Source organism: Etheostoma spectabile, chromosome 18 (assembly GCF_008692095.1).
Source record: "Etheostoma spectabile isolate EspeVRDwgs_2016 chromosome 18, UIUC_Espe_1.0, whole genome shotgun sequence".
Taxonomy (NCBI): Eukaryota; Metazoa; Chordata; class Actinopteri; order Perciformes; family Percidae; genus Etheostoma; species Etheostoma spectabile.
Window position 1 is genome coordinate 17,555,305 of NC_045750.1, and position 8,577 is coordinate 17,563,881.

At 41.1% G+C, this 8,577-nt stretch overlaps 1 protein-coding gene and 1 long non-coding RNA gene across 2 annotated transcripts in view; both read left to right on the plus strand.

Moving 5' to 3' along the window:
- LOC116705977 (uncharacterized) overlaps window positions 1-8,134 on the plus strand; it is an 18,593-nt gene extending 10,459 nt beyond the window's left edge. The window contains exons 3-4 of the long non-coding RNA XR_004336102.1: window positions 7,873-7,880; window positions 8,124-8,134. This is a non-coding gene — a long non-coding RNA (uncharacterized LOC116705977). The remainder of the gene's footprint in view (window positions 1-7,872; window positions 7,881-8,123) is intronic.
- slc16a10 (solute carrier family 16 member 10) overlaps window positions 1-8,577 on the plus strand; it is a 52,776-nt gene that overhangs the window by 12,458 nt on the left and 31,741 nt on the right. The gene's annotated exons all lie outside the window — the stretch shown is intronic.

An 8,577-nucleotide genomic window follows, 5' to 3' on the forward strand; every position in this document is an offset into this window, starting at 1 on the left:
GTTTGGGTCATTTTTGATTTCTTTGGGGTTGTTTTGGCTCTCTGTGGTCATTAGGCGTCTCTTTGTAGTGGGTTTTTGTCCCTTTTTAGCTAGTTTTGCGTCTTTTTTCACATTATTTTGGCCCGTTATTCCCATATCTGTGTCTAAAACGTTTGAAAAGCTAGAGCAGATAATAAATAAATGACACTCAAAAAACTTCCAGGTGAAACTTAAAGCTAAAGAAGTCCAACTACAATCATTAGATCAGAGAAAAGTATTTAAGTTACATTTATATGGCTTAGGTACTGTCTAAAACGGCTCGAGTGCTGCAACTAAACCTTATAATGGCGGGTAAAACAGACATGGAACAGTGTGTGATTCAGTGGGATGTAATATCTTAGTTGATAATGATAAAAATTGTGTTATGTTGTCATTTTTTGATAGTTGAGTTAGTTTTGTGGACATTTCAGGTCTGCTTTCTTTGCAGTTTGAATGGATGTGATTTATTGTTATATGTTGTTCTTTATGGAGACTGTGTGCTCACTGTAGAAACCAACGCTCCTTTATGTGCCTCTGTGGGACTTTAACATCTACACGCGTCAAAGCTGTCTGACCCTGTGTTGTACCAACAAAGGACATACCAAGGAACATGTTGCAACACGCTGCTTCCTCATACTCAAACTCACGTGCTGTTGAATCAGCATATATGCTGAGGAACTACCTCCACACAGGGATCACAATAAGCACCAAATGCTGGTAGATTGTTTTGCTTCACTCACCAGCTAAAAAAAACATTGCTAATCTAATGAGTGCCTGGTGAAATCTCTAGCCATTTGGCTGGTGGATAAAAAAGTTAATTTTGGGACCTGCTCACATGAAAACACTTGTTATAAACCAGGGCTTTCCCCTATTATTATAAGACTTAGGTGCAGCACCAAAGCCGTTGTGGGCACCACCTAAACCGAATGAATGTAAAATCCATCTAAACCAATGTAACGATTTTTCTCAAATCTAATGATAAGGGCTGTAACGATACACCAAACCCACGATTTGGTTCATATCACGATTTTTGACCCACGATTCGATACAAACCTTGATTCTTTTCTTCTGCCACATGGCATCATTTTGCCATTGATTACTTCCTACTTCGCAACACAGTAATACAGAGAACTTATTTATTCATTTGATTTCAATATTGATCGACCCAACACCAAAGATTCTTTTGTACCTTTAAATAATGTTTCCAAAATTGTTTCAGCGGTTCATTAACTTGTTGGAATGAGACGAGAATAATGGTAATGTTAACAGTAATGGACAATTCCCATAGACAGTTAAAGAAATGGACCAACAGATCCCTTTGTTCTGGATGGAGACCAGTGAAGGATATCGGAAGCTCTTTTCCGGTGATGGCTGAGCGTTACTGCGCAGCCTCCAACTTAGCTTGACGATGTAGATGTGACGTGAGCAACATGTCTGAAAGTTGTAAGTCTTCTGGTAGCTGTGCAAGAGAAACTAAAATGCTAGTTAACATTAGTAATTAAACCTAAACAGCTAATAAGTCCAAACTGCCTGTGAGCTTACCCTGTACTATACAGGGATTCCTCTACTGTGCATCAAAAAGAATCAAAATGGCGCTATAGGAGCTAGGCTTAGAGAGGAGAGGCTTACCCCCTTGACAATTCCGTTCCCAACCTGTAGGGGGAACAAAGAGGAAAAGTGCTTTGGTACCTACTGTAAAGGTGCTGGTTGAAGTAGCTAATGCTAATGACATTCTTAGTGGGTAAGATTACCACACCGTTAAACATGCTCATTTAAAAAAAAAATATTTTTAGTATGATTGTTTTGACCACGGTTAACGACTCTGGGCTTACCCACGACTTCATCAGTAACTGTAGAGATAGACGATTAATCTGATGGTAATTTAGCTAGCTAACACACCCCTGTCTTCCGCCTCAGTCTCCTGGCACTGGGAGGCTTCAGTTGGGATGAGAGCTGACAACAGCCCCGGGGACACATCCACAGTCAGCCCCCAGCCAGCTAGCAGCCGGCCCGGTCAGCACTTAACTCCGGTGCTAAGGACTCTAACGCGTTTACTGCACCGTTGGGAAACAGACCCAGGCACCCGAGTCAAACAGCGGCCACTCGTACCGTTAGCTACACCTCCGATAGCGTTACCGGTGCTCCCCTCTTTTGCTTTTAGCCGTCTGTACAGTTAGCTAAATTTACAAGACAAAACATGAATAAGGCATCAAAAGGACTACCCGTAATTTAAAGATGTGGTAGCACTGGATCTGGACTAGAAGGATAACTCTGGGAGTTGGAAGGGGTGTGTTGTCCCACCGCAACACAGAGCTGAGTGTTGCGATTTTGGTTTGATTTTACGTATCGTTACAGCCCTACTAATGATTGTAGTTGGGGAATGACATGCAGCAAAGGGCCACAGTTCGGAGTTGAACCCACAACCGCTGCTTTAAGGAGTAAACCTCTATGGGCACTCACTCTACCAGGTGAGCTACCCAGGCGCACCAGTAGCTCATATTTAAATAAAGGTCCCATGGCATAAAAATGTCACTTTATGAGGTTTTTTAACATATAATGATAATAATAATAATAATAATAATAATAATACAAAATAATAATAATAATGTGTGTTTCCCCAGCATGTCTATGTGTCTATGGTCGCCCCCCCCCCCCCCCGCCCAAAAAAAGCTACAGACCAAGACATGGCACATACAAAGGAAAGCTCATTGTGGGACTGGTTCTAGTGGCTGGAATTCTGCACCAAGGCTGAATTTTGGGAAAGAGACTTCAGATACGGTATTCGGGGAAACGTCACGGATCCAGTCTGTCCCTGGCCTAAGGCGGTAAATCACTTAACAGTCCCACAGAGCGCTCTGTTATTCATTAACTAGCTCTTAGCTGGTTGAGGCTGCAGAAGGGTTCTTTATGATTAACCGCGAGGAGATTTAAACAATAAGAACATTGCTGACCTATGCTGTTTCTGTCTCAGCAGGACATCTGTGGTCACATTGCTCAAACCAAAGATGTGATAATGTGATAGAACAGGTTTAGATGTTGTCATCTAAACCTGTTCTATCACATTATCAACACATCAGTGATTGTTACAGTAAAAGCTTGCTTATAGTTTGAGGAGACAAAATGTCCATGGTGTTTCATTTCTATAGTCTTGGCATGAAGACATTTGAAAGGACCAGGTTCAATTCAAATCAATTTTATTTATACAGCGCCAAATCACAAGAACAGTTATCTCACTGCGCTTTTCATAAAAGGTCTAGACCGTACTCTGTGATGTTATTTACAGAAACCCAACAATTCCCACCAAGAGCAAGCACTAGGCGACAGGAAAAGAAAAACTTGTCCAGGTGGGACACATTCTGTTTAGATTCTATTTTGTTTTTTTTCATCATGGCTGACTGACGTCCTCAGCTGTCACATGGCAGCTGTTGTCTTTTTCCAGTGCCAAAGAGAGACACTCAATCAACCAATCACAGTGCGTAATGCTGGGGCGGGCAGGTCCAGCCCATAGACTGGCCTGAACTGTCAGGTCAGTGGCCTTCACTGTTCCAGGCTCTGGTTCCCTTACTGTGGGGATGCCAGATGGGGTTATTCCTGGGCCTCGTGCCATAAAAGCCACTTGCTTGTCGGCCAATGTTAGAGCAGCCAAAGTAGGGCTGCACCTAATGATTTTATTGTCCATTAATCTGTCAATTATTTTCTCGATTAATCCATTGTTCCGTCTATAAAATGTCAAGACATGGTGAAAAATGTTGATCAGTGTTTTCCAAGATCACGTCCTCAAATGTCTTGTTTTGTCCACAGTTCAAAGATATTCAGTTTTCTGTCAGAGAGGAGAGAAGAAACGAGAACATATTCACATTTGAGATGCTGGAATTTAGAGAATTTTGACCAATTTTTTTCCAATGCTTTTGACGCTTTTTCTAAATGTTTTTTGTCACTTTTCTCAACCCTTTTTAATTCATGGTCAATAAACCCAATTTAAATGACATCGAATCTAATTTTTGAGTTAAAAAAAGCAAAAATAATTAATTATTTAGACTAATAGTTAATATCAAAGGATGTTGAGTGGATCACAGACTGGTTTATGTCTCAAGATGCCGTTTTAAAACAATTTATATAATTTTTTTAGAAGTAATCATTTATTTTGCTTGCGAAGGATGTTTTATGAGTTTCATAAATCAAACATCTTATCTTGGGGCACTTCGTCAAGAAAAGCTAACATATTTCTGATGAAAAAAAATAGATAAAAAGAAACGGGTCAAATTTGACCCGAGGACAACACAGGGGCTGTAACCTGTAACTCATGTGGTTGACTGACGTTCCTGTCAATAACAAAAAGTCATCCGGCCATATTTTGGCTGAATATTATTCTCACCCGGTGTGAAAGGAAAATATGACACATGAAGCCGATGTTTTGACCCTGCATGTGAAACTGACACGCTGACTGTAAGGTCTCGTTGAAAATATTGTTTTAGTATTACTGTCTGTCTGTGAGGGCCTGTCGTGCTGAGTGTGAGGTAGCCCTGGTGTGTGTTTCACAATCACTTACACACACACACTGCAACAGAGTTTGACCAGCCTCGGCCAACATTAGATGTATTTGTAGTTTAAGAACTGTGACCCTGACCTAGGTAGGCTTGTGCAACGCAAACTGGATGTGAACTCTTCTACATATTAAAGGTGCGCAAAGATTGTAGATATTTTAATTCTATTGCCAAACAAATACACGCCCCCTTCAGAAGCTCCGCCCCCCAGATCAGAGAACGCTCAATGGGGTTTTAAGCCCCCAACGTCTGCGACTGTTGACTTCATGGCACCTTACACTAACCTTAACCCGGGAGTTGTGTTTTAACCCAAACCTAACCCTAATCATTTTCTAATCCTAGTGGTGGCAGTCATCGTTAGTATAGTGGACAGTATCTCTGTCTGTTGCGTGGAAGACTGATTGTGTGATTCGATTCCCTGACGAGGAGATTTACCTACCAGCTGCTAATTATTTATGAGGCTATATCAACACTACTACGTTTGCCGAGAGTAGTTTGGATATGACGCCTAACCATAACAAAAGATATCTGTTTCATTATCTGTTGTTTGCCTGCTCTTAGTTGTTTTTTACTGTGGAAAAACTGCTGCTATAACAACATTGCCAAATGAAGAATGTATTATCTAAACTAACCGCTGGCCGGCATTGTTTTCACTTTTGCCAAAGTTTTTGTCCGTTTTTCTGACGATTTTGGGGGCTTTCTTCCTATGACGGCTGAGGAACTTTTCCCTTACTTCTTTAGGACTTTATTTGCGACTTTGTTGCAACCAAACTGTAAGTGCGAAGACAACGTTTGGCCCTTGATGTGATTCTTATTGTCCAGTGTGGCCCTTATTGAAGTTGGGTTTGACACCTCTGACCTAGGGATTAAATCTCATCAGCGTCAGTGAGCCACTAAGCATTCAGCATGCTTCCACCAACATCTGCTAATGTTTGTGGCTGTCCAACACTACACATTGTAGAGGAAGGCAGGAGAAACTCAACACAACTGAGAGTAAAATGTTTTATGAAAATGGTTATTGGAAAAAATTTAGGAACCTGTATCAAAGTCACGGTAATGGTACCGAACATTTTTGAACGATACGCAGCCCTAAACATCACTTACTATACCTTTCAACAAGAGAGAATATGTTTCCCATAGACAGTGTAACATATCGATGTGGTCTCCGTTATGTCACCCATAGGTTTCTGAAGAGCAAAAATGAAGCTCAAAGTGGGTGGCTCTTGGTGGCTTCCCATTTTTGCATTAGCTGGCAGTTAGGCGACTTCAGGCACTGCCAAGATGGCAACTTCCTGGGTCAGCAGCCACTTGTCACTCGAAGCAGCACGACCTTAATTATGCAAAACTTGAACCCTGAATGTAATATAAACGAGTGAGTTATGATTAAATTCACCCCTGTACAGTTGAAGTCATGAGGGGGAAAGTAGCTATAGAAATTATTTTTAGTACCAGACTGTAAACATGTTTAATTTTGCTGTAAAGTTGGGCATTTTATCGTGGAGGTTTATAGGGATTGATTACCTTTTCGATCCAGCCTCAATAGGCCACTCGATTGGAGATTCCCCCATGGTGGTGCTGCTGGTGCTGCACTCTTTCACTGTCACCAAGGATTATAAATCACATTTTGTGACAATGCAACAGCCCCATACAGTCTTTGTCCCCAGCCTGACTTGTAGCTGTGAGGCAGAAACCATTGAAGCTAGATCACATGATCTGTGTGGGAGGCCTTCCTTTCTATTTTTTCTATTTTCTCACTTCTCCCTGATTTCTGCCTCTTTATATGGAGCTGTTCAGTAATCAGACCCTACCACTGTATACTGTTGCTGCAATCCTTTGCTAGGTATTTGTCATGCAGCAGCACATACTCTTTACAAAACCTTTATAAGTTCCTCTAACAGGTCCAGGTAGTCCCTTTACCTACACGTCAACATGTTGTGTAACAATAGGACAATAGGAGTAATCATAAAGTCAGTGAACAGACTCAGTAATGACAGTTACACAACAATATTCAATTCAATTTCAATTCAATTTTATTTATAGTATCAAATCATTAGAAAGTTAGTAGGTCTAGACCACACTCTGTAATTTACAAAGCCCCAAAAATTCTAGTTATTCCCCCAAGAGCAAGCCATTAGTGTGACAGTGGCGAGGAAAAACGTCTTTTAGGGAGAAACCTCTGGCAGCGGTTGGGGGTGTGATGCACAGTGGCAATAACAATCACAACAAAGAAAATGGAACAGTGACTACAAATGGTAGTAGTTCATGTAGCAGGGCATTGCAGGGCGTTACAGGGTGTAGCCCGTCATAGCAGAGCATAGGTGGACGTAGCGGGATGCAGCAGGGTTCAGCAGGACGCAGCAGGACACTGCAAGGCATCGCAGAGCGTAGCAGGGTGTAACCGGGGGGGGGGGCAGCAGGACCACGGCTGCAACCAAGATCTTGTTGCCATCCTAATCCAAGGAAATATGCTGGGCGAAAAGAAAACATAAGGACTCCGGGCAGAAAACTCCCCAGAACTAGGTTAGTAACAAGCATTTCTGGGACAGGAGGCACACAAAGTCTACAAGTTTTATTATATCAAATATAACATTTAGTATGCAAAACCTTTTATTGTTTTATTGTTGTAGCTTTTTTTTGTAGAAGGAGGAATGTTTTTTTTTTTTTTTTTTTTTTTTTTTTTTTTTTTTTGTAACTTTCTTTTTATTGCCTTTCCAACAGGTTACAGCAACAACTTTTACACCAAAAAAAAAAAAAAAAAAAAAAAAGAAAAAAAAAAAAAGAAGGTACATTTCAACAAATACATATATATACACACACATATATAGGTTAAGCATCAGCAGTTCGGATGTCCACCTGGCAGCAACGCCCATCTCTTTCAGTCTTTCAGCATCCTCCCATCACAATCCATATCTTTTCTACATCAGACACCACAAAAACATGACATATCATTCAGATCAGGCAGAACCATACTCTTAAACACAAAGTGGTAGCTTCAGTCTTTCACGGATTATTCGTTCAGAACTGTGTCAATGTAAGGGCCCCATACTTTCAAAAATACTTCCTGTCTATTTTTCATTTTAGAAATCAGCTGTTCATAATTAGCAACCTTGGTCATCTCCCCCAGCCATTCATTAAATGGGATGTTGTTTTTTGTTTTCCAATGCCTAAGGACGAAGGAGGAATGTTTTATTTCATATTTCAAAAGCTACATAGTCTGGTTTTGAGTTTTCATTTCAAGTTTTTCGAAATTGAGATTGAACCTAAAGTAGCATCACTTCCCCAGCAGAATCCCACCCTGTTTTCAGAGTAGATTTTCATGTACAGTATGTCTATTACTAAAGGATGGTCATGTAATTAATTGTGTAATATGTCTGTTTGTGTATATCCTAAAGACTTTAAAAGACTGGAGTCAGGAGCTCTAACGTCTGGCCTGCGTGGGCAACTTAAGTTTAAAAAAAAAAAAAGCATATGCAGGTTAATATATGACAGGGCCGTTTGATCCTGGGCGGGTGTAAGCTCGGGCTTGAGTTAAGGTGAAGGTTGTCAAGAGATAAAGCCAAGAGCAGGTAAACATGTTGGAGCAGAGCAGCACTTTGGTGGCAGCAAAGGACCAATTGTTTGCTTCTGTACATGACATACATCAGGCCACGGCCTAAGGGGCCGGACAACACATGAGCGAATGGTTGTAACGGCCTCGATCTCTGGAGTCAACCAGGGAGGAATTAAAGGTGTGTATCTTTTGCTGATACTGATTCAGTATTCAGTATTGTTACCCTCTTATGCATCCTAGGATGTAGCACTGGAAGACAAGATATTGTCCTGGAGGCAGAGATCTGGACTCGAGTTTGAGACTCGGACTCTAGCCGCACTTAAGTCACGCACACAATAGCGCTGAGGAGGAGGGTCTGGCTAGTCCACACAACATTCCGGGATAGGAGAAAAAACAAAAAATACTTACTTTCATAACAATTAAGTATCAAAAACTGAGGAGGACACGCTGTTGGATGCTGTCCTC